Source organism: Lissotriton helveticus, chromosome 9 (genome assembly GCF_964261635.1).
Source record: "Lissotriton helveticus chromosome 9, aLisHel1.1, whole genome shotgun sequence".
Taxonomy (NCBI): domain Eukaryota; kingdom Metazoa; phylum Chordata; class Amphibia; order Caudata; family Salamandridae; genus Lissotriton; species Lissotriton helveticus.
The window spans coordinates 246,126,643-246,138,727 of record NC_136070.1 but is presented as its reverse complement, the minus strand read 5'-3'; the positions used below and the strand labels follow the sequence as shown (position 1 = coordinate 246,138,727).

The 12,085-nt window shown below is 45.3% G+C and overlaps 1 protein-coding gene across 1 annotated transcript in view; it reads right to left on the bottom strand.

Moving 5' to 3' along the window:
• Positions 1-10,204, bottom strand: part of MAPK1IP1L (mitogen-activated protein kinase 1 interacting protein 1 like) — a 118,064-nt gene extending 107,860 nt beyond the window's left edge. Inside the window, exon 1 of the mRNA XM_078659838.1 lies at positions 10,093-10,204. The gene's annotated coding sequence lies outside the window, so the exon portion shown is untranslated. The remainder of the gene's footprint in view (positions 1-10,092) is intronic.
• Between the last annotated feature and the right edge of the window lie 1,881 nt (positions 10,205-12,085).

Sequence of the window (12,085 nt, the reverse complement as noted above, 5' to 3'; positions counted from 1 at the left end):
GGTGATCAGGGGTGACAGTAATGCGGCCCGGTCCCTGACGTTTGACCATCACCCGCTGCGGCCGCAAGTACAGTATCAAGTGACTTTGTGTCTGCCATGGGTTTACAAGACATTTGGAGGGGTCTCAACCCCAATTCACTACAATATACAACTCTCTCGGGGAGAATGGTAATATGTCACTTATTGATTTCTTTGCACTGGCCCAACAGGCGCCCAATTTCCAAGATGCATATAATCTGGCCTGTGGGATATCAGATCATTCTCCAATTTGTGTTCACCATGAAATGGCAGAACCTAACCGATACAGCTGGGCAGGACTAATCCTGGAACATTCAAATTCCAGCTATCGGATGTAAAACACAAGAAGCAAGAGATCAATATATAGCTGAAAACACTGACACAGTGGACTCTGCCTGCGTCCTCTGGAAGGCTTACAAAGCAGTGATCAGGGGTCAGGGCATCACTTTAACAGTGGGTGGAAAAAAAGAAAAAAAAAAAAAAAAAAAAGCATAAACGTACACAATAAGACGAGATAGAACGAGACATCCAGGCTCTAGATGCTCTCTTAATCAGTAATGTGTCAGGGTGAAACACCAGCTGGCGTTAAAAAAGGCTGAGTTTAAGGCAATAGCCGAAGACACAGCAAAAGCCAGATATCGGGCGATGCAACAAAACCTTTACGAGGTGGGAAATAGAGCAGGAAAACTGCTGGCATGGTTAGATAAAAAGTCTGAAGCCTCTAGATGGGTGCAAGAAGTGCAGAAAGGACATGGAACCACCGTCCAGGGAGGGAGTCAAGTGAAATTGCTGATGCCTTCGCTATGAGCACATCTATGCGTCAGACTCCGACACCACAATCGCTGCTCCCGGGAGTTACTGGTTATGCTCCGATTGCCACGTCTTGAGTCAGAGGAAAGATCAATTCTCAAATTTCATATTTCACTATACTAATTCACCACTAATTATTTATGGGTCCCAGTGAAGCGTGCTACTCGCCAAAAAAGCGCTTCAACACCTCATCAGAGGTAAGCAAGCATTATATAAATGCAAACATTTTTCCTTCTTCTATCCCGCCACTACCTTTCTCTATCCAACTGAATAACACAACCACCACTCAAACTACTTTCATATTTCATTATATTAATTTTCAACACAAATCCGTTATGGGTTCCGGAGTAGCGTTCTACTCGCCAATAAAGCGCTTAAACACCACATCAGGGTTACAAGTGCTATATAAATGCAAACCTTTTCCCTTTTCTACCCCTCCCAACCCTTCTCAATCCAAATAACTGACTAACATATCGACCACTCAAACTGCTTTCATATTTCACTATACTAATTCACCACTAATCCTTATGGGTTCCAGAGTAGCATGCTACTCACCAAAAAAAGCGCTTCAAACCCCATCATGGGTAGCAAGCGCTATATAAATACAAACCTCTTTCCCTCTTCAATCCTGCCGCTACCCTGCTCTATCCGAATAACTGAATAACATATCCACCACTCAAATTACTTCATTTTTTTTTGTTTGAATATTTTTTATTGTTACAAAATGCAGACATCAAGGAGGGAGGAGCATTGTGGGGTTCGTGGGGAAGTCGCTGGCGACTGAGTGATCAACGTCAGTTGGGCGTCTAAGTAATGCCCATTTGCTGACACGATTGGTGATGTGCGGACAGGGCGGCGTCCCAATCCTGTGCTATAGGGTACATGCGGAGCCCCGCCGTTTCTTCTCTATGCAGCGCCACACTCTCCGCCCCGGCCCAGTTATTAAAGGAATTACGTCAGTCTACTGCTCGGGGGGAGCATTATTCTTCCAGCGCTTGGTAATGAGGCGCTTCGCTGTTATCAGCCCCAGGTCCCAGAATCGCTCCTGTACTTTCGTTTGTTTAGTTCGCCGAAATAGTCCCAGAAGACAGGCTTCCCATGTGTGTGGCAGGGAGCCCCCCGTCGCTGCCGACAAGGAGGTCGATACCGCTACCCAGTAGCTACAGAGGGGAGGGCACCCCCAGAGGACATGCAACAGATTGCCATCCAATAGTCCACAACGGGGGCATGCCGAGGTGGTAAGGCCGAAATAGCGATTTAGCTTATCCGGAGTCAGATATGCCCGGTGCACTATATAATATTGGATTAATCTAAACCGTGAGTTTCGCGGAACATTGCCCGCCCCAGCTAGTATCATACCACTCAAATTACTTCATATTTCACGATACTAATTTTCATCACTAATCCTTTATGGGTTCCGGAGTAGCGTGCTACTCGCCAAAAAAGGGCTTCAACACCCATCAGGGGTAACAAGCGATATATGAATGCAAACCTTTTTTCCCCCTTCTATACCTCCACTATACTTCTCACTCCAAATAACTGACTAATATCCACCACTCAAATTACTTTCATATTTCACCATACTAATTCACCACTAATCCTTTATTGGTTTCCGGAGTAGCGTGCTACTGCCCAAAAAAATAAGAGCTGCGTTTCAACACACCATCAGGGGTAACAAGCGCTATATAAATACAAACCTTTTTTCCTCTTCTATCCTTCCGCATCCTAATAACCGACTAACCTATCCACCACTTTAATTACTTTCATATTTCATTATACTAATTCAACACTAATCCTTTATGGGTCCCGGAGTAGAGTGCTACTCACCAGAAAAACGCTTTGACGCCTCGTCAGGGGTAGTAAGCGCTATATAAATGCAATTACAATACATGTAACTTTTCACTAGAGAGGAGAGTCACACCCAGAGAAGCTCAAGCAGCATCTATAACAACTCCATATTATTTTACTACTACAAAAAGAGTTCTGTTTTTGCTGCATTACTCTACTCTATGTACTCATTTTCAAAGAATCTATCCAATCAAACGTTCCCAGGGTAGGGAGGTGACTCTAGGGCCAGACATAAATTAAGCATTCGCAAAGTCAATAGCTTTGGATTTTGCTTAGTGGAAAATGCCCTTGTGTTCATTAACTCACAGAACAAATATATCATGTTAAATGGCTTTTCACACTTCCCTCTGACACACCAAAGAGAGCAGAACGACCTAAGATGTCATCAGCATACATCCCCACGTCGCACATCAAGTCTAAGTGTTATTCATAATTATTGGGTACCCGCCCCACCCTACTGTAAGTGGTCAAATGCCTTGCTTCCCTCTTATTGCTAGTTGTAACAATCATGGTCTTCTGTGATACTATACAATGCTACCCAATTAAAGTAATGCAGTACTGGCACATTATTAGAAATGAGCAGTTGGAATAAATGTGCAGTAACACAATTACCGTACACTTGGATTTTTGAGGCACTCTAAATGATAGTCATATATGAGGAGCTTGCTGTTCAGAAATAAGAATGTCTGTCTGGTTGACTTCCATGGTATAGGATTGTATTATTCGAGGCATGACTACCTTCCATGTTCCCATGTTGATTAAATCTAACAACTGTTATTTATACTATATACACAACAAAAGAAAAATTGGGTAGTAAAAGTGTGACTGTGTCGCATCATTTGTTGACACAAATGTGTTACACAGTACATAAACACTGAAAAGGGCACATGCTAATGTTCAATTTGAGGTACAATTGCACGGTAAAATACAGATTATGAATATTTAAACTATGTTTTATTCAGTTTCCATTATGGCTCAGCTTAAACTAAAAGACTAAGGGAATTAAAGCACACACGTTAAACACAAATAACGCAGCTTACAACTATGCCCGTACGCAGTTCACATATACAGGATCTCCTTGAAGGGGTGTGGAAATGCCAAACAGAAACATTACATTGTAAAAATATATATATATATATATATATATATATAAAAAAATTAAAACTAGGGCTTTAATTGAGGCAGTACATGTCAGCGGGTTTGTGCCCGTTTCCATTGTATTGGTTTTACTCACTATTGTAATCCCTAAAAACATTTGCTTTTCCCAGGATGTTGTGTTTATCTCGTTTTTTTCATGCAACATATTTCTCCTGTATAGTGCATATTCTGAAAGAGTTGCCTCTAGATATCTGTGTCAGTTAAGGTTCTGGGTAGGCGTTTATAGCTGCTATGACAGAGTGCTCTGGGGTTAAGGCCAAAGGCAGTGCAAGTTTCTCACAGTGCCTGTCAATGGGTTCTGAAAGGTTTTGAAATACATGCCCATTCAAACCCTGGCCGCTCTGCAGAATGCAGAGAGCAATGGTGAGATGTGCCAATTGTAAATGTTCCATGTTAAAGCATGTTAAGGAGGTACACATCAGTTGAAGTACTGCAAGGGTGAAAGTAAAAGACAATGCAGTGCTTTCAGGTGAGTGGGTGAGTTTTATGTGGGGGTGGTGAGGGGCAGGAAATGTAAGGGCGTATGTGCAGAGAGTGAAAAGAGGGTGCGGAAGGCGAAAGATTGAGGTTTGAGCTATGTAGATGGAGGGATTTAGAAAGATATTAGGAGAAAAGGGGCATGTGTCTAACCGAGAGGGAGCGCAGGAGAAAGTGGCGTGACGAGGATAATAGGTGTTTGAGAAACACTCCGAAAGCGAGTACCCCTTCCAAAGACTTTAGTAACGTTGAATTATCAGGTTCAGAATTTAAATATTCCCCACTCTAATAATTCACAACAAAATTATTACACAGACCACCTCTTGGAACTAATTCCTAGTTGTGCTTCATCACTTTTTCACACACACCCCCCACTTCATTTTTACCCCACTTAAACCTTTATTACCTGCCATTAAGGCATCCAGGTGACCATTCTTCTTGTAGTACAACCTAAAGAAACTGCAGTTATTATTTAAGGCGATCCTCTTATGTAAACTAAGACCCCATGTCTTCTACACTCCAATCTCCTTGTTTGGGCGTGATCCAATGGCCTGGATTTACCTATGCTCGACAGTCTCACTTACTACAGCCTCACTGGACTTAAAAGTGGCTCGAATCCGGGTCTTACGTGCTCTAGTAACATGTTAAGATTTGGTCAGAGTTCTCAAATCATACTGGAGATGTCCAATTTTGGAAATGGGCCCCTCTACTACATGCAGAGCTTGATGCGGAATTCCGCGACTCATACTTGGTCGTGGATAGCTAACAAGAACTGGGGTACACAACCCTCTAAATGAGGGTTGCAACTCGGCCGGTTGGTGCTGGTAAAGTAACTACCGGCCGAGTTACAACCCTTACAACCACCAGTAAATTCAAATCTGGTGCCGGTAATGCTTGCATCCTGGCATTACACTGGACATTTATTTTTTTCCTCCACTGTGATGGTCTTCACTCAAATCACCTGGCAGCACTGTCCGTTTGCAGTGTTCATCCAATGGTAGTGGGATCTAGATTTCACATAAGCAAGCAACAACAGCTTATGGTCGCCATGCAGTTCTGCGGACCTCAGATGCCCAAATATTCACTTTCTAGCAGATAGTTGTAACTTTTTTTTTTTTTAAGATGTAAAAATAGAGAGGGACAGATATATCCATCTAGTGGCTGAATGGGGAAAAATCCATGATTTTCTATTTTCACATTGTACCAGCTTCCTCTCTTGACCAAATTGTGTGATCCTAGGCAAATATTTCTTTTCACCGTGCTTCCTTTTTTTAGGTCTCGGCTAGAAACGCGCTGAAAGCGCGTTCTCGCCAGAGAACTATAGTCGGCGTCTCAGGCGTCTGAGAACGACGAAGGGAGACAAGATCTGGCCGCGCGCAGCGTTTCCCCATAGGATAACGTTGTGCGCGCGGCCAGGTCTGGTCTCCACAGCATGGCATGGCAGACCGGATTGTGACGCGCGCCTCTCTGGAATGCAGGGGGAGTCTGCAGAGAGGCGCGCGGCGCTGATTAACAGGCTGACGTCAGAGACTGAGAGTGCAGCAAAGGCAGAGGGCTGGAGCCGGCAGGCTGTCCGCGAACAGTTTTTGCCGAGTTGCTGGTTACCAGTCTCGGTGCTCCAATTGACTTAGAGGGGCGCGCGGCGCTGTTCTACAACATACAGCCGAGGTGATCTTTTTTTGTTACCGGGACGCTCTTTAAAGCTCTTTCACCATGGGTCCGCTCCGCTAACAGACAGTTTTTGCCAAGTTGCCCGTTATCAGTCTCGGCGCTCCAATGGACTTCCCCGCACACTAACGACTGCAGCTGGTACAGCACGATACTCCTCGGCTCTGCGGGTCCGCTCCACTCCTCGCGTTGACAACTGCAGCTGGGATAGCACCCTACTCTGTGTCAACGTCCTCCGCAGGTAAACGCCGGTAAACGCCTCCTATCTCCGTCCTCCGTCCTCAGCTCCACGGTCCGCTCCGTTCCCCACAGTTTTTTGTCCGGCTGGACACACGGTTTTCTCCCGATATTGTTCTGCTTTACAGTCAGCGTATCCCGTTCTCTTGTCCCAGGGGTCTCTAAGCTCACCACACCCCGTGCTCACTCTACAATATCACTTTCTTTTGCACTGTTGCCCCCGAGCTCAATGCATCCACACCTAGTGGCTGTGATTTTCTTGGTGATGGAGTGTTAAGTTTGTATTGGTGTTGAGCAGTTTTCAAGTCTTGCGCTGTGTACTAGCAGGCAGCGCCTTCCTGTGTCTAACTTACTAGTATTTTGCACGTCTTTTTACAGTCCCATGTCTTGAATAGTAAAGCGCCTCCTAGTGACAAACATGCATGAGTATGAAAGCACTACCTTGTTCTTTACAAAATGGTGCCAATGGTAAGCGGTGATTTCAGGGTCAACACTGAAGATAATTTTCAGACCAGAACAGGGATTCTAGGAATAAATAAGGAACATATTTTATTACACGAAGCGCATGCGTCTAGACTGGTCTTCTGCTGTGCGGAACCTGTACATGTTTTTACTATCCATTTTCACTAGATGGCAAAAAGGGCAGTATTACTAAAATGGCATTCGTTCCTATTGTTACTGCTGTTAGGCTGGCAACGCTGCGATGACTTGGGCAGGTGGGCGCCATATGCAAATACGACATCACTCGTCTACAGAAACAGGCTTGCAGGAACACATTCCTGAAAAGGTTGACGCTTTTCTTTGAGGTATCCACTGCACGCAGACGCGTAAATGTGTTTACCAGTGGGTCCATTCTTTGAGTCAGTAGAACCGTGAAGCGTCTGTTGGCAGGCGAGCAGCTTAAGGCCGCTGCCCCCAGAGAGTCATTTAGCCGTGAGAAAAGAAGTCTGCCTGCCAGCATTTTACGGACCTCAATTCACGTTAATATGAGGTATGGCCTAAGTGGTTTCACACATTAGTTGAGAGCCAGCAGTGTCATCACGTCATGACGCTTTGTTGCCCCTACCCCATTGGTTCTTCATCATCACCCCCTTGCTTACTGGGAAAGGGCTATGGGAAAGGCATGGAATTAAAGTAACAGGAAATAAACAACATTCTTACGAGCACTGCTTACTTTCTGTTCCTGCAGCTTGTGTGCAGTACTCGCTCGGAGGCCAGAGGTTGCAGGGCACAGACCGGGTACTAAAAGGCTAGGCAGGCATCCCTCAGTGACGCCACTGGCTGCCACCGTCATCCGAGCATCTTAAATAAACACTGCTGTTAGGCTGGCAACGCTGCGATGACTTGGGCCGGTGGGCGCCATATGCAAATACGACATCACTCGTCTACAGAAACAGGCTTGCACGAACACATTCCTGAAAAGGTTGACGCTTTTCTTTGAGGTATCCACCGCACGCAGACGCGTAAATGTGTTTACCAGTGGGTGCATTCTTTGAGTCAGTAGAACCGTGAAGGGTCTGTTGGCAGGCGAGCAGCTTAAGGCCGCTGCCCCCAGAGAGTCATTTAGCCGTGAGAAAAGAAGTCGGCCTGCCAGCATTTGAATGCTCTTATTCCACAGCTCGACTCCACCACACACAGCCACAGCCCCCTCATCTGGAACGGCGTTAACTTTTCATCCCCCCCCGATCCCCCACCCTCCTTCCACCCCCCCTCATGCCAGCATGGGAGTGGCCTTCGTAGTGTGTTGGGGTATACCAGCGTGGGGCACTATACACTTCTTGAGAACTGTGTTCTGCTGTACAGCGCATAGACGCACGTAGTGCCCCACCACAGGTACCAACAACCAGGAAAACAATAGGTGTCGCATTATTAAAGTTTGAGGTATAGGCATTGCTAAATAATGCCACACCAATAGCTTTTGTTGCAGTTGGTGTTGCAATATTTAGCAATGCCAATAGCTCAAACTTAATTAACCCGAGACCTATTGCATTGCAAATGCTTGTTCCTTATTGCATTTGGGAGCACGTTGAAACACACGGTGGTTAGGGCAGGCTTCTTCAACCAGTAGCTCGTTAGCTACTGGTAGATCATCAACTACCAGTATTTTATTTATTGAATACGTTTTTATAAAGCGTGGACTTTACCCGAAGGTGTCAGAGCACTGTACAATAGAACCAGTTACGTTACATGAGAGAACTGTTGCAGAAATAGATGAATAAGAAAAAATAGCATGCCATAGAGTCGAAGCAACGCAGGCAAAAGGCACACAATCTCAAGCACAGCATGAACAGACTGTACAAGCAAAAGTAAGAATAAATAGGACACATTTTATAATGACTAAAGAACTTCCTGGCGAACAATAGCAGGCCATAGAATCAAAACAACGCAGGCAAAAGGAACACAATTTCAAACGCAACAAGCACAGGATGTACAAACAAAAATATAAATATATGTAACAAATTTACAATGACTAAAGAACTTCCTGGCGGGGTCTGAGAAGGAGGGAATTCGTTCTGAAAGTGTCTTTGGAATAAATTAGAAGCTTTTAATCTAGTTAATATATGAAGGACGAAAACGTGTGCATTTTCAGAACTCAGAAGCAGATGTAGGGAGAAAAATGGCTGTATTTACAAAACATTTTTAAAGCTGATATTGAAGTAATAAATTATGCAGCCGTGGAGAAAGTTTTACTTCTAATACTTTCTTGGTGACTGGGACATTGCAGATATGGCTATTTTACATTACCTATGATGCACTAAGGGGACCACTGCTGGTAATCTTGCATATAGTGGACACTATATGTGGTCCTGATTACAACACTAAAATTATTGATAGCTTGGGATGATTTTCACTGAATCGAATGAGCTTTTAATACAGAAAAGGTTGGAGACTCCTGGTTTAGGGTGTGTGCTTTACAAACACCTCTCTTGTGTTTGATTTAAATGCACCAGATGGCGTTCATGTAATTATCCTGGCCACAGAAAGGTAGGGTGCAAATGACAGCTGATGTGCCTCTTAATTCACTAATGGTATTGTTGTCATGGCAGGGGGTCGGGGCATGAATACTTTTCAATTTAGGTTTAGAAACTGTCAGTTGTAATTCGTCACTCAAAGCAGTGATAATCTGATATGCCAAGTAGAAACGTGTTAAAGAAATACACTTTCTTTAAACTATTTTTCAAAGGGGTTTGTTGCACAGTTTACATGGCAAACACTTTCAGGTATTAGAACGTGCATGGGCTTTTTCTTAGCAGACATTCTGCTCGGCTCGCCATATTAATTTGTTGGCTCGTCCACCAACCTCTGCTGGGGAAAGAGAGTTGGCAACAGTTATTCGGAAGTTTATATGGACAGGACAGTACCAGGCCACCTGCGCTTTCCCTCTTATTTAAGATTATATGGGATTACGGTTTCCAAATCTACCGAGTAGAAAAAGACATTAACTCAAAACGTTAATGCAGCTCGCTGTCACCCGTCAATTTATCGCAATTTAGAGTCTCCATTAAAGACGAAACACGTTAGTTACATACATACAGCAGTAACACAGATGATAGATACGTGAAGCACCACAAGCCTCCTGCGCCACACGTGAGCAAGCATTTGTTGAAATGAAAATGTGACAATCCTGGTGCACACTGTACAGGGACCTGTATCAAATGTGTCTTTTGATATATTAAGTGCGTGTCAGTACACTACAGCCTAAAAGATCTATGCGCGGGCCAACTGTAAATAAAATACATTCGTTTACGTTTGACATTAGGGACCCTCTAAATTAGCAGATTTTTGTTTTAGACAAAGGTGGTAACCCAAACCGACTTCAGTCAGACACTAACACTGCCAACCCTCGCGGCGGAGAAGCTCAGGGACCCACTGTACCTGAGAAAACGGAGATGAGAGCTGCACGAGCACCGAAGCCAGAACAGAAACTGACAGCGTCCTTTAACTCGGCAGCCCGAGCGCTCGAGGAAGCGGAAGTACTGCTCAGGTCAAAGGACGCAGGCAGCGCCCTGTTGAAGTATTCCGGTTTGCCTCTAGCTCTGACGCACGCAGCAACAGATTCGCGCCTACGAGCCGTCTCTGCCCGACGAGCACACGAGGGGACCGCTGGCCATTATAGTGACTTTCTGCGCATCGTGCCAGTTGTGGGCTTTGTGTCTTACGAAAACGGTATTCCGGTATTTTTTGCCCTGAGCCTCGCCTTCAGTGTAGCACGTTCTCCAACTCAAAATTACTACTGTTCAACCTTTCCTAAAAAATACTTGGGGAATTTATAACTTTCCCCAAAATCTTTCTGGACCATAGATAGAATATTAAATACGCCTCCTGAAATATTTGAAGGAAAGTTGATCCTTCCCCAAATATTCTAGACTGGTGTTATAATAGTAAATTTGACCTCCCAGTGTCCACTACTTCCACTGCTGCCTTGAGGGTGCAGTTCAGGTCAAGAAACGAACAAGCTACAACAAGCATCTCCAATGCAATAGGTCTCGCATTTATGCGAGTTTGAGCTATTGGCATTGTAAATTACATGCCTTTTATTTATAGTTTTGTTTTGTTTTTACAAATAAAAGGCATTGTCATTAACAATGCCAGTACTCTCACAAATGCAAACCCTATTGCATTCCTAAAGTATGTGGGGGTGGGGGGGCGGTTGCAAACAAGGTAGCAAAAGGAACACAGATGGGGAGGGTGTGGGGAGGCAAAACTAAGGGTGCAGGTGTGGGGAAGCAAAAATGGTGTAATGGGGGAAGGGACATAGGGTAGCAAATGATAGAGCAATGTGGCTGGCTGGGGGAAAAAGAAAATGAGCAAGAACAACGATAAGCTGGGGGTGAAAGCACACCCTTTACAGGTAATCTGAGCCGAGGAGCAAAGCGCAGGAAGCTGCCACTTTGGAACTGGAGTACTGCTCAGTAAAATGCTCCAATACCTTCCGGTCGGGTTCGCGCTTGCGTTTACGAGATAGTGTTTCCAAAGAGACATTTGCAGCCAAAAAGTTTATTTCTTTTTTAAGATCCATTTCACAGAGGAACAAATTAAGAAAAGAGGGTAAGAACCCTTTGTTGAAGTCATGGTTTTTAGCAAGTGAGTGGAGTAGCAAACCTAAAGCATATTCATGTTCGTTCAGAAAATAAGCACACCAGAGCTAGCACAATTTACAACATGCACCTTTGACCTCCCTAAAGGCATTGCTGAGTTACTCCCTTCTGTCTCCCATGGTCCCTGAAGAGCTCCCCGTTTGCTGTGAGTTAAATAAACACACCGGTGGTCACAACTGTGCAGCAGAGACCCTCCTGCAGTAAGAGAAACTCATTAAAACAAGCATTGAAAATGCAATAGGTCTCGCAATAGAAGAGTTTGACATTTTTCGTTTTGCATATGGATGAGTGGCGTTGCGTGGATGAGTGGCGTTGCGTGGATGAGTGGCGTTGCGTGGGTGAGTGGCGTTGCGTGGGTGAGTGGCGTTGCGTGGGTGAGCGGCGTTGCGTGGATGAGCGGCGTTGCGTGGCTGAGCGGCGTTGCGTGGCTGAGTGGCGTTGCGTGGGTGAGTGGCGTTGCGTGGGTGAGTGGCGTTGCGTGGGTGAGTGGCGTTGCGTGGGTGAGTGGCGTTGCGTGGGTGAGTGGCGTTGCGTGGGTGAGTGGCGTTGCGTGGGTGTGTGGCGTTGCGTGTGTGTGTGGCGTTGCGTGTGTGTGTGGCGTTGCGTGTGTGTGTGGCGTTGCGTGTGTGTGTGGCGTTGCGTGGGTGAGTGGCGTTGCGTGGGTGAGTGGCGTTGCGTGGGTGAGTGGCGTTGCGTGGGTGAGTGGCGTTGCGTGGGTGAGTGGCGTTGCGTGTGTGAGTGGCGTTGCGTGTGTGAGTGGCGTTGCGTGT